The 23,302-nt window shown below is 45.1% G+C and overlaps 1 pseudogene across 1 annotated transcript; it reads left to right on the top strand.

Annotated features, from left to right (window-relative positions):
• The first annotated feature begins 1,796 nt into the window (after positions 1-1,796).
• On the top strand, positions 1,797-22,220 carry LOC145338721 (perforin-1 pseudogene; annotated as a pseudogene). The gene is made up of 2 exons (XR_013885875.1): positions 1,797-1,815; positions 19,778-22,220. The product of XR_013885875.1 is annotated as a perforin-1 pseudogene (transcript).
• The last annotated feature ends 1,082 nt before the right edge of the window (positions 22,221-23,302 follow it).

A 23,302-nucleotide genomic window follows, 5' to 3' on the forward strand; every position in this document is an offset into this window, starting at 1 on the left:
GCCAACATCTTCATGCACAGGTTCGAACAAGACTTCTTCACCGCACAGGGCCTTCAACCGTTGCTGTACACTAGATACATTGATGAGATTTTCTTCCTTTGGACTCATGGTGAACAATCACTGAAACAACTATATGATGATACCAACAAGTTCCACCCTACCATCAGACTCACCATGGACTACTCTCCGGAATCGGTTGCATTCTTGGACACACGCATCTCCATTAAGGACGGTTTCCTCAGCACCTCACGATACCACAAGCCCACTGACAATCTCACGATGCTCCACTTCTCCAGCTTCCACCCTAAACATGTTAAAGAAGCCATCCCCTTTGGACAAGCCCTCCGAATACACAGGGTCTGCTCAGAGGAGGAGGATCGCAACAGACACTTTCAGACGCTGAAAGATGCCCTCATAAGAACAGGATATGGAGCTCGACTCATCGATCGACAGTTCTGACGCGCCACAGCGAAAAACTGCACCAACCTCCTCAGAAGACAAACACAGGACACGGTGGACAGAGTATCCTTCGTTGTCCAGTACTTCCCCAGAGTGGAGAAGCTACGACATCTTCTCCAGAGTCTTCAACATATTGATGGAGACGAACATCTCGCCAGGGCCATCCCCACACCCCCACTTCTTGCCTTCAAACAACTGCACAACCTCATCCAGACCACTGTTCGCAGCAAACTACCCAGCCTTCAGGAGAACAGTGACCACAACACCACACAACCCTGCCACAGCAACCTCTGCAAGACATGCCGGATCATCGAAAAGGATACCATCACCTCACGTGACAACATCATCCACATACTCTGGCAACTCGGCCAACGTTGTCTTCCTGATACGCTGCAGGAAAGGATGTCCTGAGGCATGGTACATTGGGGAGACCATACAGACGCGACAACAACGGATGAATGAACACTGCTCGACAATCACCAGGCAAGACTGTTCCCTTCCTGTTGGCGAACACTTCAGCGGTCATGGGCATTTGAGCTCTGATCTTCGGGTAAACGGTCTCCAAGACGGCCTTCACGACACACGACAGCACAGAGTCGCTGAGCAGAGACTGATAGCCAAGTTCCGCACACACGAGGATGGCCTCGACTGGGATCTTGGGTTCATGTCACACTGTCTGTAACCCCAAAACTTGCCTGGAGTTGCAAAACCTCACTAACTGTCCTGTCTGGAGACAATACACATCTCTTTAACCTGTGCTGAACCCTCTCTCCACTCACACTGTCTGTACCTTTGAGGCTTGATGACCTGTAAAGACTCACATTCCAACCATTATTCTGTAAGTTGAGTTTGTGTCTTTATACGCCCTGTTTTGTGATCAGAACTCCCACTCACCTGATGAAGGAGCAGCACTCCGAAAGCAAGTGGGTTCTGTTACCAAATAAATCTGTTGGACTTTGACCTGGTGTTATGTGAATTCTTAGTGCGTTAACTCCATGAGACCAAGGTTGTCCCAATCTCCCGGTCTCTCCAGGCCCTCCTGCTGTGCAGAGAAAGACTCCGATGTATCACGTGTTAACACATTCACTCTTTGCAAAAGAGGAACCACCATCAGACATCCCTGAGTGTGAAACACACAAACATTTAATCTCACACCTCAACACACCCCAGATGGAAGATATTCACTAAAAATTGGCAATCTTAGTTCCCACATCAAAAACGTGACTAACACCTTCAAAGGGCGGTCAGTGCAGCATCCTGGGATGCTCAGTGGACTTCATTAAATCTTACGCAACAAGTACCTTTAGCATCTGAACATCGGAGACTGAGACGGGGAGCGCTGAACTTTCCGTGCAGGTGAGTGGTGAGATATCCCCCAGTTCGAAACAGCAGAAGCAGGAGAAGAGGTATCACTGGAAGCAATTCTTAATCCACATTACACATGTTAGCAAGGCTTCAAAACCACAGACAGCACAGACAGTTCAAAAGAAATGATGAGTTACAGAACAGAATAACAGATACCTGGGAATGAGACACAGACTGGAATCGAATCGAGGGGTTCGGGGTGGTTCATATGTAGAATAACAGATACCCGGGAGTGAGTTACAGACTGGAATCTAATCAAGGGGTTCGGGGTGGTTGATATATAGAATAACAGATACCCGGGAGTGAGTTACAGACTGGAATCTAATCGAGGTGTTCGGGATGGTTTATATATAGAATAACAGATACCCGGGAGTGAGTTACAGACTGGAATCTAATCGAGGGGTTCGGGGTCGTTTATATACAGAATAACAGATACGCGGGAGTCAGTTACAGACTGGACTCTAATCGAGGGGTTCAGGGTGGGTTATATACAGAATAACAGGTACCCAGGAGAGAGTTACAGACTGGAATCTACTCGAGGGGTTCGGGGTGGTTTATATATAGAATAACAGAAACATGAGAATGAGTTACAGACTGAAATCTAATCGAGGGGTTTGGGGTGATTCAGATCGAGAATAACAGATACCAAGGAGTGAGTTACAGACTGGAATCTCATCGAGGAGTTCGGGGTGGTTGATATATAGAATAACAGACACATTCGATTGAGTTACAGACTGGAATCTAATCGAGGGGTTCGGGGTGGTTTATATATAGAATAACAGAAACACGGGAGTGAGTTACAGACTGGAATCTTATCGACGGGTTCGGGGCGGTTTACATATAGAATAACAGAAACACGAGAGTGAGTTACAGACTGAAATCTAATCGAGGGGTTTGGGGTGATTCAGATCGAGAATAACAGATACCAAGGAGTGAGTTACAGACCGGAATCTCATCGAGGAGTTCGGAGTGGTTGATATATAGAATAACAGACACATTCGATTGAGTTACAGACCGGAATCTAATCGAGGGGTTCGGGGTGGTTTATATATAGAATAACAGATACCCGGGAGTGAGTTACAGACTGGAATCTAATCCACCCCGAACTCCTCGATTAGATTCCAGGCTGTAAGTCACTCCCCGGTATCTATTATTCTGAATATAAACCACCCCGAACCCCTCGATTAGATTCCAGTCTGTAACTCACTCCCATGTATCTGGTATTCTACATATAAAACATCCCGAACCCCTCGATTAGATTCCAGTCTGTAACTCACACTCGGGAATCTGTTATTCTATATATAAACCACCCCGAACCCCTCGATCAGATTCCAGTCTGTAACACACTCCCATGTATCTGTGATTCGATATATAAAACATCCCGAACCCCTCGATTAGATTCCAGTCTGTAACTCACTCCTGGGTATCTGTTATTCTGTATATAAACCAACCCGAACCCCTCGATTAGATTCCAGCCTGTAACTCACTCCCGGGGTTTGGGGTGGTTTATATTTTCAATAACAGATACCCGGGAGTGAGTTACAGACTGGAATCTAATCAAAGGGTTCGGGGGTGGTTTATATACAGAATTACAGATACCCGGGAGTGAGTTACAGACTGGAATCTAATCGAGGGGTTTGGGGTGGTTTATATATAGAATAACAGATACCCGGGAGTGAGTTACAGACTGGATTCTAATCGAGGGGTTTGGGGTGGTTTATATATAGAATGACAGATACCCAAGAGTGAGTTACAGACTGGAATCTAATCGAGGGGTTCAGGGTGGTTTATATATCGAATAAGACACCCGGAAGTGAGTTCCAGACTGGAATCTCATTGAGAGGTTCAGGGTGGTTTATATATAGAATAACAGATACCCGGGAGTCAGTTACAGACAGGAATCTAATCGAGGGGTTCGGGGTGGTTTCTATACAGAATAACAGATACCCGGGAGTGAGTTACAGCCTGGAATCTAATCGAGGAGTTCGGGGTGGTTTATATATACAATAACAGATGCCCGGGAGTGAGTTATAGACTGGAATCTAATCGAGAGGTTCGGGGTGGTTTATGTATCGAATAACACATACTCAGGAGTGAGTTACAGACAGGAATCTAATCGAGGGGTTTGGGGTGCTTTATATCCAGAATATCAGAGACCAAGGACTTTAACCTGGTGTTTTGCTGTGAGATTGTGTCTGCTCTTTAACCTGGTGTTTTACTGTGAGATTGTGTCTGCTCTTTAACCTGGTGTTTTACTGTCAGATTGTGTCTGCTCTTTAACCTTGTGTTTTACTGTGAGATTGTGTCTGCTCTTTAACCTGGTGTTTTACTGTGAGATTGTGTCTGCTCTTTAACCTGGTGTTTTGCTGTGAGATTGTGTCTGCTCTTTAACGTGGTGTTTACTGTGAGATTGTGTCTGCTCTTTAACCTGGTGTTTTACTGTGAGATTGTGTCTGCTCTTTAACCTGGTGTTTTGCTGTGAGATTGTGTCTGCTCTTTAACCTGGTGCTTACTGTGAGATTGTGTCTGCTCTTTAACCTGGTGTTTTGCTGTGAGATTGTGTCTGCTCTTTAACCTGGTGTTTTGCTGTGAGATTGTGTCTGCTCTTTAACCTGGTGTTTTGCTGTGAGATTGTGTCTGCTCTTTAACCTGGTGTTTTGCTGTGAGATTGTGTCTGCTCTTTAACCTGGTGTTTTGCTGTGAGATTGTGTCTGCTCTTTAACCTGGTGTTTTACTGTGAGATTGTGTCTGCTCTTTAACCTGGTGTTTTGCTGTGAGATTGTGTATGCTCTTTAACCTGGTGTTTTGCTGTGAGATTGTGTCTGCTCTTTAACCTGGTGTTTACTGTGAGATTGTGTCTGCTCTTTAACCTGGTGTTTACTGTGAGATTGTGTCTGCTCTTTAACCTGGTGTTTTACTGTGAGATTGTGTCTGCTCTTTAACCTGGTGTTTACTGTGAGATTGTGTATGCTCTTTAACCTGGTGTTTACTGTGAGATTGTGTCTGCTCTTTAACCTGGTGTTTTACTGTGAGATTGTGTCTGCTCTTTAATGTGGTGTTTTGCTGGGAGATTGTGTCGGCTCTTTAATGTGGTGTTTTACTGTGAGATTGTGTCTGCTTTTTAACCTGGTGTTTTACTGTGAGATTGTGTCTGCTCTTTAACCTGGTGTTTTACTGTGAGATTGTGTCTGATCTTTAACCTGGTGTTTTGCTGTGAGATTGTGTCTGCTCTTTAACCTGGTGTTTTACTGTGAGATTGTGTCTGATCTTTAACCTGGTGTTTTGCTGTGAGATTGTGTCTGCTCTTTAACCTGGTGTTTTACTGTGAGATTGTGTCTGATCTTTAACCTGGTGTTTTGCTGTGAGATTGTGTCTGCTCTTTAACCTGGTGTTTTACTGTGAGATTGTGTCTGCTCTTTAACCTGGTGTTTTACTGTGAGATTGTGTCTGCTCTTTAACCTGGTGTTTTACTGTCAGATTGTTTCTGCTCTTTAACCTGGTGTTTTACTGTGAGATTGTGTCTGCTCTTTAACCTGGTGTTTTACTGTGAGATTCTGTCTGCTCTTTAATGTGGTGTTTTACTGCGAGATTGTGTCTGATCTTTAACCTGGTGTTTTGCTGTGAGATTCTGTCTGCTCTTTAATGTGGTGTTTTACTGTGAGATTGTGCCTGCTCTTTAACCTGGTGTTTTACTGTGAGATTGTGTCTGATCTTTAACCTGGTGTTTTACTGTGAGATTGTGTCTGCTCTTTAACCTGGTGTTTTACTGTCAGATTGTTTCTGCTCTTTAACCTGGTGTTTTACTGTGAGATTGTGTCTGCTCTTTAACCTGGTGTTTTACTGTGAGATTCTGTCTGCTCTTTAATGTGGTGTTTTACTGCGAGATTGTGTCTGATCTTTAACCTGGTGTTTTGCTGTGAGATTCTGTCTGCTCTTTAATGTGGTGTTTTACTGTGAGATTGTGCCTGCTCTTTAACCTGGTGTTTTACTGTGAGATTGTGTCTGATCTTTAACCTGGTGTTTTACTGTGAGATTGTGTCTGCTCTTTAACCTGGTGTTTTACTGTGAGATTGTGTCTGCTCGTTAACCTGGTGTTTTACTGTGAGATTGTGTATGCTCTTTAACCTGGTGTTTTACTGTGAGATTGTGTCTGCTCTTTAACCTGGTGTTTACTGTGAGATTGTGTCTGTTCTTTAACCTGGTGTTTTACTGTGAGATTGTGTCTGCTCGTTAACCTGGTGTTTTACTGTGAGATTGTGTATGCTCTTTAACCTGGTGTTTTACTGTGAGATTGTGTCTGCTCGTTAACCTGGTGTTTTACTGTGAGATTGTGTATGCTCTTTAACCTGGTGTTTTACTGTGAGATTGTGTCTGCTCTTTAACCTGGTGTTTTACTGTGAGATTGTGTCTGCTCGTTAACCTGGTGTTTTACTGTGAGATTGTGTCTGCTCTTTAACCTGGTGTTTTACTGTGAGATTGTGTCTGCTCTTTAACCTGGTGATTTACTGTGAGATTGTGTCTGCTCTTTAACCTGGTGTTTACTGTGAGATTGTGTCTGCTCTTTAACCTGGTGTTTTACTGTGAGATTGTGTCTGCTCTTTAACCTGGTGTTTTACTGTGAGATTGTGTCTGCTCTTTAACCTGGTGTTTACTGTGAGATTGTGTCTGCTCTTTAACCTGGTGTTTTACTGTGAGATTGTGTCTGCTCTTTAACCTGGTGTTTTACTGTGAGATTGTGTCTGCTCTTTAACCTGGTGCTTTACAGTGAGATTGTGTCTGTTCTTTAACCTGGTGTTTTACTGTGAGATTGTGTCTGCTCTTTAACCTGGTGTTTACTGTGAGATTGTGTCTGCTCTTTAACCTGGTGTTTTACTGTGAGATTGTGTCTGCTCTTTAACCTGGTGTTTTACTGTGAGATTGTGTCTGCTCTTTAACCTGGTGCTTTACAGTGAGATTGTGTCTGTTCTTTAACCTGGGGTTTAACTGTGAGATTGTGTCTGCTCTTTAACCTGGTGTTTTACTGTGAGATTGTGTCTGCTCTGTCACCTGGTGTTTTACTGTGAGATTGTGTCTGCTCATTAATCTGGTGTTTTACTGTGAGATTGTGTCTGCTCTTTAACCTGGTGTTTTGCTGTGAGATTGTGTCTGCTCTTTAACCTGGTGTTTTACTGTGAGATTCTGTCTGCACTTTAACCTGGTGTTTTACTGTGAGATTGTGTCTGCTCTTTAACCTGGTGTTTTACTGTGAAATTGTGTCTGCTCTTTAACCTGGTGTTTTACTGTGAGATTGTGTCTGCTCATTAACCTGCTGTTTTACTGTGAGATTGTGTCTGCTCTTTAACCTGGTGTTTTACTGTGAGATTGTGTGTGCTCTTTAACCTGCTGTTTTACTGTGAGATTGTGTCTGCCCTTTAACCTGGTGTTTTACTGTGAGATTGTGTCTGCTCTTTAACCTGGTGTTTTGCTGTGAGATTGTGTCTGCTCTTTAACCTGGTGTTTTACTGTGAGATTGTGTCTGCTCTTTAACCTGGTGTTTTACTGTGAGATTGTGTCTGCTCTTTAACCTGGTGTTTTACTGTGAGATTGTGCCTGCTCTTTAACCTGGTGTTTTACTGTCAGATTGTGTCTGCTCTTTAACCTGGTGTTTTACTGTGAGATTATGTCTGCTCTTTAACGTGGTGTTTTACTGTCAGATTGTGTCTGCTCTTTAACCTGGTGTTTTACTGTGAGATTGTGTCTGCTCTTTAACCTGGTGTTTTACTGTGAGATTATGTCTGCCCTGTCACCTGGTGTTTTACTGTGAGATTGTGTGCGCTCTTTAACCTGGTGTTTTACTGTGAGATTATGTCTGCTCTTTAACCTGGTGTTTTACTGTGAGATTGTGTCGGATCTTTATCCTGGTGTTTTACTGTGAGATTGTGTCTGCTCTTTAATCTGGTGTTTTACTGTGAGATTGTGTCTGCTCTTTAACCCGGTGTTTTACTGTGAGATTGTGTCTGCTCGTTAACCTGGTCTTTTACTCTGAGACTGGGTCTGCTCTTTAACCTGGTGTTTACTGTGGGATTGTGTCTGCTCCTTAACCTGGTGTTTTACTGTGAGATTGTGTCTGCTCTTTAACCTGGTGTTTTACTGTGAGATTGTGTCTGCTCTTTAACCTGGTTTTTTGGTGTGAGATTGTGTCTGCTCTTTAACCTGGTGTTTTACTGTGAGATTATGTCTGCTCTGTCACCTGGTGTTTTACTGTGAGATTGTGTGTGCTCTTGAACCTGGTGTTTTACTGTGAGATTCTGTCTGCTCTTTATCCTGGAGTTTTACTGTGAGATTGTGTCGGATCGTTAATCTGGTGGTTTAATGTGAGATTGTGTCTGCTCTTTAACCTGGTGTTTTACTGTGAGATTGTGTCTGCTCTCTAACCTGGTGTTTTTCTGTGAGATTGTGTCTGCTCTTTAACCTGGTGTTTTAATGTGAGATTCTGTCTGCTCTTTAACCTGGAGTTTTACTGTGAGATTGTGTCTGCTCTTTAACCTGGTGTTTTACTGTGAGATTGTGTCTGCTCTTTAACCTGGTGTTTTACTGTGAGATTGTGTCTGCTCGTGAACCTGGTGCTTTACTGTGAGATTGTGTCTGTTCTTTAACCTGGTGTTTTACTGTGAGATTGTGTCTGCTCTTTAACCTGGTGTTTTACTGTGAGATTGTGTCTGCTCTTTAACCTGGTGTTTCACTGTGAGATTGTGTCTGCTCTTTAATATGGTGTTTTACTGTGAGATTGTGTCTGCTCTTTAACCTGGTGTTTAACTGTGAGATTGCGTCTGCTCTTTAACCTGCTGTTTTACTGTGAGATTGTGTCTGCTCGTTTACCTGCTGTTTTGCTGTGAGATTGTGTCTGATCTTTAACCTGGTGTTTTACTGTGAGATTGTGTCTCTTCTTTAACCTGGTGTTTACTGTGAGATTGTGTCTGCTCTTTAATCTGGTGTTTTACTGTGAGATTGTGTCTGCTCTTTAACCTGGTGTTTTACTGTGAGATTGTGTCTGCTCTTTAACCTGGTGTTTTACTGTGAGATTGTGTGTGCTCTTTAACCTGGTGGTTTACTGTGAGATTGTGTCTGCTCTTTATCCTGGTGTTTTACTGTGAGATTGTGTCGGATCTTTAATCTGGTGGTTTACTGTGAGATTGTGTCTGCTCTTTAACCTGCTGTTTTACTGTGAGATTGTGTCTGCTCTTTAATCTGGTGTTTTACTGTGAGATTGTGTCTGCTCTTTAACCTGGTGTTTTACTGTGAGATTGTGTCTGCTCTGTCACCTGGTGTTTTACTGTGAGATTGTGTCTGCTCTTTAACCTGGTGTTTACTGTGAGATTGTGTCTGCTCTTTAACCTGGTGTTTTACTGTGAGATTTTGTCTGCACTTTAACCTGTTGTTTTACTGTGAGATTGTGTCTGCTCTTTAACCTGGTGTTTTACTGTGAGATTGTGTCTGTTCTTTAACCTGGTGTTTACTGTGAGATTGTGTCTGCTCTTTAACCTGGTGTTTTACTGTGAGATTGTGTCTGCTCTTTAATCAGGTATTTTGCTGTGAGTTTGTCCCTGCTCTTTAACCTGGTGCTTTACTGTGAGATTGTGTCTGTTCTTTAACCTGGGGTTTAACTGTGAGATTGTGTCTGCTCTTTAACCTGGTGTTTTGCTGTGAGATTGTGCCTGCTCTTTAATCTGGTGTTTTCCTGTGAGATTGTGTCTGCTCTTTAACCTGGTGTTTTGCTGTGAGATTGTGCCTGCTCTTTAATCTGGTGTTTTGCTGTGAGATTGTGTGTGCTCTTTAACCTGGTGTTTTACTGTGAGATTGTGTCTGCTCTTTAACCTGGTGTTTTACTGTGAAATTGTGTCTGCTCTTTAACCTGGTGTTTTACTGTGAGATTGTGTGTGCTCTTTAACCTGTTTTTTTACTGTGAGATTGTGTCTGCTCTTTAACCTGCTGTTTTATTGTGAGATTGTGTCTGCTCTTTAACCTGGTGTTTTACTGTGAGATTGTGTCTGCTCTTTAATCTGGTGTTTACTGTGAGATTGTGTCTGCTCTTTAACCTGGTGTTTTGCTGTGAGATTGTGTCTGCTCTTTAACCTGGTGTTTTGCTGTGAGATTGTGTCTGCTCTTTAACCTGGTGTTTACTGTGAGATTGTGTCTGCTCTTTAACCTGGTGTTTTACTGTGAGATTGTGTCTGCTCTTTAATCTGGTGTTTTACTGTGAGATTGTGTCTGCTCTTTAACCTGGTGTTTTGCTGTGAGATTGTGTCTGCTCTTTAACCTGGTGTTTTACTGTGAAATTGTGTCTGCTCTTTAACCTGGTGTTTTACTGTGAGATTGTGCCTGCTCTTTAATCTGGTGTTTTACTGTGAGATTGTGTCTGCTCTTTAACCTGGTGTTTACTGTGAGATTGTGTCTGCTCTTTAAACTGGTGTTTTACTGTGAGATTGTGTCTGCTCTTTAACCTGGTGTTTAGTGTGAGATTGTGTCTGCTCTTTAACCTGGTGTTTTACTGTGAGATTGTGTCTGCTCTTTAACCTGGTGTTTTGCTGTGAGATTGTGTCTGCTCTTTAACCTGGTGTTTTACTGTGAGATTGTGTCTGCTCTTTAACCTGGTGTTTTATTGTGAGATTGTGTCTGCTCTTTAACCTGGTGTTTTACTGTGAGATTGTGTCTGCTCTTTAACCTGGTGTTTTACTGTGAGATTGTGTCTGCTCTTTAACCTGGTGTTTTACTGTGAGATTGTGTCTGCTCTTTAACCTGGTGTTTTACTGTGAGATTGTGTCTGCTCTTTAACCTGCTGTTTTGCTGTGAGATTGTGTCTGCTCTTTAACCTGGTGTTTTGCTGTGAGATTGTGCCTGCTCTTTAATCTGGTGTTTTACTGTGAGATTGTGTCTGCTCTTTAACCTGGTGTTTACTGTGAGATTGTGTCTGCTCTTTAACCTGGTGTTTCACTGTGAGATTGTGTCTGCTCTTTAACCTGGTGTTTTACTGTGAGATTGTGTCTGCTCTTTAACCTGGTGTTTTACTGTGAGATTGTGTCTGCTCTTTAACCTGGTGTTTACTGTGAGATTGTGTCTGCTCTTTAACCTGGTGTTTCACTGTGAGATTGTGTCTGCTCTTTAACCTGGTGTTTTACTGTGAGATTGTGTCTGCTCTTTAACCTGGTGTTTACTGTGAGATTGTGTCTGCTCTTTAACCTGGTGTTTCACTGTGAGATTGTGTCTGCTCTTTAACCTGGTGTTTTACTGTGAGATTGTGTCTGCTCTTTAACCTGGTGTTTTACTGTGAGATTGTGTCTGCTCTTTAACCTGGTGTTTTGCTGTGAGATTGTGTCTGCTCTTTAACCTGGTGTTTTACTGTGAGATTGTGTCTGCTCTTTAACCTGGTGTTTACTGTGAGATTGTGTCTGTTCTTTAACCTGGTGTTTTACTGTGAGATTGTGTCTGTTCTTTAACCTGGTGTTTTACTGAGAGATTGTGTCCGTTCTTTAACCTGGTGTTTTACTGTGAGATTGTGTCTGCTCTTTAACCTGGTGTTTAACTGTGAGATTGTGTCTGCTCTTTAACCTGGTGTTTAACTGTGAGATTGTGTCTGTTCTTTAAACTGGGGTTTAACTGTGAGATTGTGTCTGCTCTTTAATATGGTGTTTTACTGTGAGATTGTGTCTGATCTATGACCTGCTGTTTTCCTGTGAGATTGTGTCTGCTCTTTAACCTGGTGTTTTACTGTGAGATTGTGTCTGCTCATTAATCTGGTGTTTTCCTGTGAGATTGTGTCTGCTCTTTAACCTGGTGTTTTACTGTGAGATTGTGTGTGCTCTTTAACCTGGTTTTTTACAGTGAGATTGTGTCTGCTCTTTAACCTGCTGTTTTATTGTGAGATTGTGTCTGCTCTTTAACCTGGTGTTTTACTGTGAGATTGTGTCTGCTCTTTAACCTGGTGTTTTACTGTGAGATTGTGTCTGCTCTTTAACCTGGTGTTTTACTGTGAGATTGTGTCTGCTCTTTAATCTGGTGTTTTACTGTGAGATTGTGTCTGCTCTTTAACCTGGTGTTTTGCTGTGAGATTGTGTCTGCTCTTTAACCTGGTGTTTTACTGTGAAATTGTGTCTGCTCTTTAACCTGGTGTTTTACTGTGAGATTGTGTCTGCTCTTTAACCTGCTGTTTTACTGTGAGATTGTGTCTGCTCTTTAACCTGGTGTTTTACTGTGAGATTGTGTCTGCCCTTTAACCTGGTGTTTTACTGTGAGATTGTGTCTGCTCTTTAACCTGGTGTTTTACTGTGAGATTGTGTCTGCTCTTTAACCTGGTGTTTTACTGTGAGATTGTGTCTGCCCTTTAACCTGGTGTTTTACTGTGAGATTGTGTCTGCTCTTTAACCTGGTGTTTAGTGTGAGATTGTGTCTGCTCTTTAACCTGGTGTTTTACTGTGAGATTGTGTCTGCTGTTTAACCTGGTGTTTTACTGTGAGATTGTGTCTGCTCTTTAACCTGGTGTTTACTGTGAGATTGTGTCTGCTCTTTAACCTGGTGCTTACTGTGAGATTGTGTCTGCTCTTTAACCTGGTGTTTTACTGTCAGATTGTGTCTGCTCTTTAACCTGGTGTTTTACTGTGAGATTATGTCTGCTCTTTAACGTGGTGTTTTACTGTGAGATTATGTCTGCTCTGTCACCTGGTGTTTTACTGTGAGATTGTGTGCGCTCTTTAACCTGGTGTTTTACTGTGAGATTGTGTCTGTTCTTTATACTGGTGTTTCACTGTGAGATTATGTCTGCTCTTTAACCTGGTGTTTTACTGTGAGATTGTTTCTGTTCTTTATCCTGGTGTTTTACTGTGAGATTGTGTCTGCTCTTTAATCTGGTGTTTTACTGTGAGATTGTGTCTGCTCTTTAACCCGGTGTTTTACTGTGAGATTGTGTCTGCTCGTTAACCTGGTCTTTTACTCTGAGACTGTGTCTGCTCTTTAACCTGGTGTTTACAGTGGGATTGTGTCTGCTCCTTAACCTGGTGTTTTACTGTGAGATTGTGTCTGCTCTTTAACCTGGTGTTTTACTGTGAGATTGTGTGTGCTCTTTAACCTGGTTTTTTGGTGTGAGATTGTGTCTGCTCTTTCACCTGGTGTTTTACTGTGAGATTATGTCTGCTCTGTCACCTGGTGTTTTACTGTGAGATTGTGTGTGCTCTTGAACCTGGTGTTTTACTGTGAGATTCTGTCTGCTCTTTATCCTGGTGTTTTACTGTGAGATTGTGTCGGATCGTTAATCTGGTGGTTTAATGTGAGATTGTGTCTGCTCTTTAACCTGGTGTTTTACTGTGAGATTGTGTCTGCTCTCTAACCTGGTGTTTTTCTGTGAGATTGTGTCTGCTCTTTAGCCTGGTGTTTTAATGTGAGATTCTGTCTGCTCTTTAACCTGGTGTTTTACTGTGAGATTGTGTCTGCTCTTTAACCTGGTGTTTTACTGTGAGATTGTGTCTGCTCGTTAACCTGGTGCTTTACTGTGAGATTGTGTCTGTTCTTTAACCTGGTGTTTTACTGTGAGATTGTGTCTGCTCTTTAACCTGGTGTTTTACTGTGAGATTGTGTCTGCTCTTTAACCTGGTGTTTTACTGTGAGATTGTGTCTGCTCTTTAACCTGGTGTTTTACTGTGAGATTGTGTCTGCTCTTTAACCTGGTGTTTTACTGTGAGATTGTGTCTGCTCTTTAACCTGGTGTTTAACTGTGAGATTGTGTCTGCTCTTTAACCTGGTGTTTCACTGTGAGATTGTGTCTGCTCTTTAACCTGGTGTTTTACTGTGAGATTGTGTCTGCTCTTTAACCTGGTGTTTTACTGTGAGATTGTGTCTGCTCTTTAATCTGGTGTTTTACTGTGAGATTGTGTCTGCTCTTTAACCTGGTGTTTTGCTGTGAGATTGTGTCTGCTCTTTAACCTGGTGTTTTACTGTGAAATTGTGTCTGCTCTTTAACCTGGTGTTTTACTGTGAGATTGTGTCTGCTCTTTAACCTGGTGTTTTACTGTGAAATTGTGTCTGCTCTTTAACCTGGTGTTTTACTGTGAGATTGTGTCTGCTCTTTAACCTGGTGTTTTACTGTGAGATTGTGTGTGCTCTTTAACCTGGTTTTTTGGTGTGAGATTGTGTCTGCTCTTTCACCTGGTGTTTTACTGTGAGATTATGTCTGCTCTGTCACCTGGTGTTTTACTGTGAGATTGTGTCTGCTCTTTAACCTGGTGTTTTACTGTGAGATTGTGTGTGCTCTTTAACCTGGTTTTTTGGTGTGAGATTGTGTCTGCTCTTTCACCTGGTGTTTTACTGTGAGATTATGTCTGCTCTGTCACCTGGTGTTTTACTGTGAGATTGTGTCTGCTCTGTCACCTGGTGTTTTACTGTGAGATTGTGTGTGCTCTTGAACCTGGTGTTTTACTGTGAGATTCTGTCTGCTCTTTATCCTGGTGTTTTACTGTGAGATTGTGTCGGATCGTTAATCTGGTGGTTTAATGTGAGATTGTGTCTGCTCTTTAACCTGGTGTTTTACTGTGAGATTGTGTCTGCTCTCTAACCTGGTGTTTTTCTGTGAGATTGTGTCTGCTCTTTAACCTGGTGTTTTAATGTGAGATTCTGTCTGCTCTTTAACCTGGTGTTTTACTGTGAGATTGTGTCTGCTCTTTAACCTGGTGTTTTACTGTGAGATTGTGTCTGCTCGTTAACCTGGTGCTTTACTGTGAGATTGTGTCTGTTCTTTAACCTGGTGTTTTACTGTGAGATTGTGTCTGCTCTTTAACCTGGTGTTTTACTGTGAGATTGTGTCTGCTCTTTAACCTGGTGTTTTACTGTGAGATTGTGTCTGCTCTTTAATATGGTGTTTTACTGTGAGATTGTTTCTGCTCTTTAACCTGGTGTTTAACTGTGAGATTGTGTCTGCTCTTTAACCTGCTGTTTTACTGTGAGATTGTGTCTGCTCGTTTACCTGCTGTTTTGCTGTGAGATTGTGTCTGATCTTTAACCTGTTGTTTTACTGTGAGATTGTGTCTCTTCTTTAACCTGGTGTTTACTGTGAGATTGTGTCTGCTCTTTAATCTGGTGTTTTACTGTGAGATTGTGTCTGCTCTTTAACCTGGTGTTTTACTATGAGATTGTGTCTGCTCTTTATCCTGGTGTTTTACTGTGAGATTGTGTCGGATCTTTAATCTGGTGGTTTACTGTGAGATTGTGTCTGCTCTTTAACCTGCTGTTTTACTGTGAGATTGTGTCTGCTCTTTAATCTGGTGTTTTACTGTGAGATTGTGTCTGCTCTTTAACCTGGTGTTTTACTGTGAGATTGTGTCTGCTCTGTCACCTGGTGTTTTACTGTGAGATTGTGTCTGCTCTTTAACCTGGTGTTTACTGTGAGATTGTGTCTGCTCTTTAACCTGGTGTTTTACTGTGAGATTGTGTCTGCACTTTAACCTGTTGTTTTACTGTGAGATTGTGTCTGCTCTTTAACCTGGTGTTTTACTGTGAGATTGTGTCTGCTCTTTAATCAGGTATTTTGCTGTGAGTTTGTCCCAGCTCTTTAACCTGGTGCTTTACTGTGAGATTGTGTCTGTTCTTTAACCTGGGGTTTAACTGTGAGATTGTGTCTGCTCTTTAACCTGGTGTTTTCCTGTGAGATTGTGTCTGCTCTTTAACCTGGTGTTTTACTGTGAGATTGTGTCTGCTCGTTTACCTGGTGTTTTGCTGTGAGATTGTGTCTGCTCTTTACCCTGGTGTTTTGCTGTGAGATTGTGTCTGCTCTTTACCCTGGTGTTTTACTGTGAGATTGTGTCTGCTCTTTAACCTGGTGTTTTACTGTGAGATTGTGTCTGCTCGTTTACCTGGTGTTTTGCTGTGAGATTGTGTCTGCTCTTGAACCTGGTGTTTTACTGTGAGATTGTGTCTGCTCTTTAACCTGGTGTTTTACTGTGAGATTGTGTCTGCTCGTTTACCTGGTGTTTTGCTGTCAGATTGTGTCTGCTCTTTAACCTGGTGTTTTGCTGTGAGATTGTGTCTGCTCTTTAACCTGGTGTTTTACTGTGAGATTGTGTCTGTAACTCACTCCCGGGTACCTGTTATTCTATATATAAACCACCCCAAACCCCTCGATTAGATTCCAGTCTGTAACTCACTCCAGGTTATCTGTTATGGTATGAATAAACCACCCCGAACCCCTCGAGTTGATTCCACTATGTAACTCACTCCTGGGTATCTGTTATTCGATATATAAACCACCCCGAACCCCTCGATTAGATTCCAGTCTGTAACTCACTCCAGGTTATCTGTTATGCTATGAATAAACCACACCGAACCCCTCGAGTTGATTCCACTATGTAACTCACTCCCGGGTTTTTGTTATTCTATATATAAACCACCCTGAACCCCTTGATTAGATTCCAGTCTGTAACTCACTCCCGGGTATCTGTTATTCTATATATAAACCACCCTGAATCCCTCGATTAGATTCCAGTCTGTAACTCACTCCCGGGTATCTGTTATTCTATATATAAACCACCCCGAACCCCTCGATTAGATTCCAGTCTGTAACTCACTCCCGGGTATCTGTTATTCTATATATAAACCACCCCGAACCCCTCGATTAGATTCCAGTCTGTAACTCACTCCCGGGTATCTGTTATTCTATATATAAACCACCCCGAACCCCTCGATTAGATTCCAGTCTGTAACTCACTCCCAGGTATCTGTTATTCTGTATATAAACCACCCCAAACCCCTCGATTAGATTCCAGTCTGTAACTCACTTCCTGGTATCTGTTATTTTATATTAAACCATCTTTGTCTCTTCACTGGACACAGGTGAGGTCCCAGATGATTGGAGGATAGCAAATTTGTTCTCTTATTTAAGAAGGTTAGCAACGATAACCTGGGTAATTATACGCCGGTGAGCTTGACGTCCGTGGTAGGGAAATTGTCGGAGGAGATTCTTAGAGATAGGATGTATGCACACTTAGGACAGAATAATCTCACTAGCGATAGACAGCATGGTTTTGTGAGAGGGAGGTATGCCTCACAAATTTGGTTGAGTTCTTTGAGGAGGTGACAAAAACGATTGACGAGGGAAGGGCCGTGGATGTCGTCTATAGGGATTTTAGTCAAGCATTTGACAAAATCCCTCGTGGCAGGTTGGTGCAAAAGGGATAAAAGGTGAGGTGGCTCGATGGGTGGAGAACTGGCTTGGCCATAGAAGACAGAGGGTAGCAGTGGAGGGGTCTTTTTCCAGCTGGAGGTCTGTGACTAGTGGTGTTCTACAGGGCTCTGGACTGGGACCTCTGCTATTTGTCATCTATATAATTGATGGGGAAGAAGGTGTAACTGGTGTGATCGGTAAGTTTGCGGACAACACAAAGATGGCTGGACTTGGGGATAGTGATGAACATTGTCAGAGAATACAGCAGGGTACAGAACATAGAAAAACTACAGCAAAAACAGGCGCTTCGACCCACAAGTTGCGGCGATGATATCTCCACCTACTCGCCTTACCTGTAACCATCAATCCTATTAAATCCCATGTACTCATCCAGAAGTCTCTTGAAAGACCCTATCGAATCCGCCTCCACCACCACCGGCGGCAGCCGATTCCACTCACCCACCACCCTCTGAGTGAAAAACTTACCCCTGACATCTCCTCTGTACCTCCTCCCCAGCACCTTAAACCTGTGTCCTCTCGTGGCAGCTGTTTCAGCCTCTGGGAAAAAGCCTCTGGGAATCCACTCGATCAATACCTCTTATACACCTCTATCAGGTCACCTCTCATCCTTCGTCTCTCCAGGGAGAAAAGACCGAGCTCCCTCAACCTATCCTCATCAGGCATGCCACCCAATCCAGGCAACGTCCTTGTAAATGTAGATAGGCTGGAAAATTGGGCAGAGAAATGGAATTTAATCCAGATAAATGCGAAGTGATGCATTTCGGTAGAACTGATGTTTGGGGGGGTGGGAGGGAGCTATACAATAAATGGCAGAACCATCAAGAGTATAGACACACAGAGGGACCTGAGGGTGCAGGTTGCAGCTGTACAGGGCATTGGTGAGGCCGCAGCTGGAGTACTGTGTGCAGTTTTGGGCGCCGTACTTACGCAAGGATATTTTGGCCTTGTAGGGAGTGCAGAGGAGGTTTACTAGGCTGATACCGGAGTTGAGGGGGTTGAGCTATGAGGAGAGGCTGAATAAACTAGGCTTGTACTCATTAGAGTTTAGAAGAATGAGGGGAGATCTCATTGAGACGTATAAGATGATGAATGGGATGGATAGGATAGAGGTGGAGAGACTCTTCTCACTCAGAAAGGACAGTAGGACTAGAGGGCACAGCCTCAAGATAAAGGGGGTGCGGTTTAGAACGGAGTTGAGGAGGAACTTCTTCACTCAAAGGGTGGTGAATCTCTGGAATTCTCTGCCCGTTGAAGTGGTGGAGGCTGCCTCGCTAAATATTTTTAAGACGCGGGTTGATGGGTTTTTGATAAGAGAGGGGATTAAGGGTTATGGGGAGAGGGCGGGAATGTGGAACTGAGGCACGACAGATCAGCCATGTTTTTAACAGGGGTCCCTGACAAAGAGACTCCCTCTTGAACAGGAGTCCCTGATGGAGAGACTCCCTCTTTAACAGGAGTCCCTGACGGAGAGACTCCCTCTTTAACAGGAGTCCCTGACGGAGAGACTCCCTCTTTAACAGGGGTTCCTGACGGAGAGACTCCCTCTTTAACAGGGGTCCCTGACAGAGACTCCGTCTTTAACAGGGGTCCCTGACAGAGAGACTCCGTCTTTAACATCAGTCCCTGATGGAGAGACTCCACTGCCTCAGCAAAAGCAGCCGGCACAATCAGTGACTCCCCCACCGCCACCTCCCCACTACCCGCCCCCCACCCCAGACATTCTCTCTCCTTCCATCGGGGAAAAAGATACAAAAGTCTGAGGTCCCGTACCGACCGACTCAAGAACAGCTTCTTCCCTGCTGCCGTCAGACTTTTGAATGGACCTACCTCGCATTAAGCTGATCTTTCTCTACACCCTCGCTGTGACTGTAACACTGCATTCTGCACCCTCTCCTTTCCCCTCTGTACTCTATGAACAGTATGCTTTCTCTATATAGCATGCAAGAAACAATACTTTTCACTGTATCCCGATACACGTGACAATAATAATTAAAATCAAAATCAAAGATTCCACCGTCACCATCCCCCCACCCACCTCAGACACCATCCATCACTCACCCTGCCATAGCCCCTTATTGCCCTGTTATACTCCTTCCATTTCAGGTCCCCGGACAACCCATCTATAAACCTCATGCCCCGTCTATACCTTCTACCCACCTCATAGGTTCCATACAGCCCGAATATTCCTGAATCCCCAATAGCCATTCTTCCCTGCCTGGCTCCTGGAGAGAGAGAACTCTTTGCTCTACTCTACACAACCACCCTCAGAACCCATTACCCATGTTTCACTCTGCTGGATTACCCCTACCGTACCTCCCCCATAACCACCTCCCCCACAATTCTCAAACCATTCTCTCACTTTTAACCCCTCACTCCCAATATCCACCAGTCACTCCCCATTGCACTGTCACTCCCCCGCACCATCTCATACTCACTAATACCCCATCACCGACCCATTGACAAGCATGTCATGTGTACACTAGTCCTACAATAACATTGGGCTGCTCAAAAATCTGTCAAAAGAAACAAAGAGTATCTCACACCCTCCACCCATTGGCAAAAACATGATTATATCAACAGCCCATTATTAAATCAAAATGGAGTTCAGATTCCCCTTAATAGCTGTGGCCACAACCCTGCTGAGCAGAATCTTTTGGTCAAATTAGCAGCTCAGCCAAGCATTCAAGAATTCCTTCTTCAAAAGGCACCAATGAAGGTGACACTCACTCTAACAATCTTCTCTCCATTTCTCAGGTTTTTCTGCAGCTGTGCCCTCGATGCCATGGTGCCAGTCACAAGACTCTGGGTTGCCCGTTTTCTCCTCCTCTGCCTCCTGGCAGGAAAAGTCTCCAGTGGCTGCAACACGGCCAGTGCTCAGGAGTGCCGCTATGCCAGCAACGTGCCGGGGGCCAGCCTGGCGGGGTCCGGCTACGACGTGGTGACCCTACAGAGCAAAGCGGCCTCCGTGATCGATGTCAACACCTGGAGGAACGCGAATGGCAGCTGCGTCCTCTGCCGCAACCAGCTGCTCTCTGGCGCCCGCCAGCGGCTGCCCCTCTCGCTGGTGGACTGGAGGGTCCAGCGGCAGTGCCGACATGCCATGTCCAGCCGCCTCTACCGCTCGGCCGCAGAGCTGCTGGAGTCCGCCACCTCGATGATCTCCAACGGCTGGAAGATGGACCTCAAGGTGAGCCCCAAGCCCGGCATCACCGTCAACCGGATGTTGGACGGGTCCAGATCAAAGTTGACCGGCTTCAGCACCAGTCGGGCCAAGTCGGACCATTACAGCTTCACCAGCCAGGAGTTCCTGTGCCGTAAATATCGGTATCGAGTGAAGACTCAGCCACGCCTGAGTTCCGAATTTGCCCGAGCCCTGGATGCCCTGCCGAAAACCTGGAACAACAAAAACGATGCCAAGTACAAGAGCCTGGTGCAAACCTATGGCACCCATTTCATCCAGGACGTTACTCTGGGCGGGCGCATCAGGGAGGTAACGGCCATACAAACCTGCAAGGCGGTATCCTCTGGCACCACTGTGGAGGAGGTAAAGGACTGCCTCAAGACAGAAGCCGGTGTCCAGTTGGGATTTATAGGAGTGTCGGTGGGCTATGAGCGGTGCAAAGAACTGGCCACTTCGATGGTGCACCGAGCGAGCATGAGCCAGGTATTTTCTGACCGGGAGATTGAAGTATTTGGGGGCTCCACCACACGGGTCGACATCTTCTCCCCGGGGGCTGGGTCGGCCTTCACCCACTGGATGGACACTCTGAACACGCAGCCGGGCGTGGTGAGTTACGGCCTGAAGCCCCTCCACCACCTCCTGCCCACCAACGATGCCCGCTACCCCGTCCTGAGGGACTACATCAGCAAGTACATCAGAACCAACGCCCTGGCCCAGAGCTGCGCGGTCACACAATGCCCCGCTGGCTCGTTCCGGCGGGACAGGAAGACCTGCTCCTGCTATTGCGCGGGGGGCACGAGAGTGGACAGGCAGTGCTGCCCCAAGAAGAAGGGCATCGGGAGGCTGACGGTGATGGTCAAGCAAGGCCGCGACCTCTGGGGTGATATCTTTGGTAACACGGATGGCTATGTCATTGTCAAGTACGGCCAGGCCAAAGCCCAGACCACGGTCATCTACGACAACAACAACCCCAACTGGTACACCAAGGTGGACTTTGGGGAGGTCATGGGAGGAAGTGGACGCAGATTAATAATCCAGGTCTGGGACAGCGAGTCCATCACCAGGGATGACCTGCTGGGCGAGTGTAAAGAGACCCTCTTCTCCGGGACCCATGAGAAGACCTGTTATCTCAAGTACGGCAAGGTGACCTACTCCTACACCTTCACCTGTGGTCCCCACCTCGGGGGTTCCACCTGCCAGGATTACACACCCCGGCCTGACGGACCTGCCTTTACCCCCGACCTGGGATCCGCCAATTTCACCCTGCTCCCGGTCTTCCCCTCTCCACCTCCAGCGGAAGAGGCCCCTCCCTCGGTCGTACTGGCCTGAGATCTGGGGTTTTGCTCCTATCCCCGTTTGTGGCTACCCCTCCCCTCCCACCTTCCTCTCCTCTCCCCACCCACTGAAGATGCCGGTCCCCGCTCCCCTCTGCTCCGTCCCGATCCTGCCTCCGGGAGAATCCTGGTCCTTGCTTCCCAAAAACGCCAGCCTGCCCAAGGTACCAGCCCCTCAATTTGACCGGAGGGGATCGAGATAAACTCCCATCGCCCCCCCCCCAGACTGGCTTCTGATCTCCGTGGAGCGGGTACAATAAATCAGGACAATACTTTGTCACCAGGTCACCTCAGAATGGGGTCGATCAGAGAGACACCCCGCCCCCAAACATCCCCCCCAACCGTCTCAACACCCCGTCAAGGGTTCCGGAATCGCCCATGACACCCGGGTGGAGGTGCCACGATCAGCCTCGGTCCAGAGGCCAATCAGGTTCGAATGAACTGTCTGTCACCCAATTCCAGACACTCCTCCAGGCCCGGATCCCAACTCCCTCAACCGGCATTCCAGTGGAGGCTCCCTATCGCAGCAGCAACGCTAAAAGCTTTGAGCTAAAGAGATGCTTTGAATGAATCACAGTAAAGCAAGGGATTCCGCACACCAGGCGGTGCAGCGACAAACATGAAGGCATGCTGAACTGCTCTTGCATCTGTATAATCTTACATTTTCCAATAAATGCAATTGAGAAGCATTTAGCCTGCGATGTATGATTAGTCTGTGTGGGGTGCTCAGGGGACACATGGAGGCTCAGTCGGAGAGGTTGGTGGGTGCACAAAGCTTTTCTCAATCAGTTACGCTTGGAGGAAGAGAGCATCCACCGAACGTATATTGGCGTTTAATGCGGAAAAGTGTGAGGTAATTCACTTTGGCAGGAATAACAGATGTGTTGAGTATAGGGCTAACGGTCGGACTCTGAATAGTATGGATGAACAGAGGGATCTAAGTGTATGTGTTCATAGATCCCTGAAAGTTGGGAATCAAGTAGATAAGGTTGTTAGGAAGGCATACGGTGTCTTGGCGTTTATTGGTAGGGGGATTGAATTTCGGAGCCGCAGCGTCATGTTGCAACTGTAAAAAACTCTGGTGTGGCCGCACTTGGAGTATTGTGTTCAGTTCTGGTCTCCACATTACAGGAAGGATGTGGAGGCTTTGGAGAGGGTGCAGAGGAGGTTTACCAGGATGTTGTCTGGTATAGAGGGGAGGTCCTATGAGGAGAGACTGAGGGATTTGAGGTTGTTTTCGTTAGAAAGAAGGCGGCTAAGAGGGGACCTTATTGAGACATATAAGATGATTAGAGGTTTAGATAGGGTGGACAGTGATAGCCTTTTTCCTCGGATGGAGAAAGCTAGCACGAGGGGGCATAGCTTTAAAGTAAGGGGGGTAGTTATAGGACGGATGTCAGGGGTAGGTTCTTTACCCAGAGGGTGGTGAGGGATTGGAATGCCCTGCCTGCTGCAGTTGCAGATGCGCCTAGTTTGGGGGCGTTTAAGAGATCCGTGGATAGGTTTACGGATGGAAAGGGATTGGTTTAGGTTAGAGGGTCATTGCTTTTTAATTGGTCAGCGCAACATCGTGGGCCGAAGGGCCTGTTCTGTGCTGTAATGTTCTATGTTCTACACATCTTTGGACACTAAGGGACAATTTAGCATGGCCAATCCACCCTAACCTACACATCTTTGGAAACTAAGGGGCAATTTAGCACGGCCAATCCACATAACCTACACATCTTTGGACACTAAGGGACAATTTAATGGGGAGGTGAATAA

The sequence above is a fragment of the Carcharhinus amblyrhynchos genome, unplaced genomic scaffold (assembly GCF_965287045.1).
Source record: "Carcharhinus amblyrhynchos unplaced genomic scaffold, sCarAmb.v2.hapA chromosome_153, whole genome shotgun sequence".
Lineage (NCBI taxonomy): Eukaryota > Metazoa > Chordata > Chondrichthyes > Carcharhiniformes > Carcharhinidae > Carcharhinus > Carcharhinus amblyrhynchos.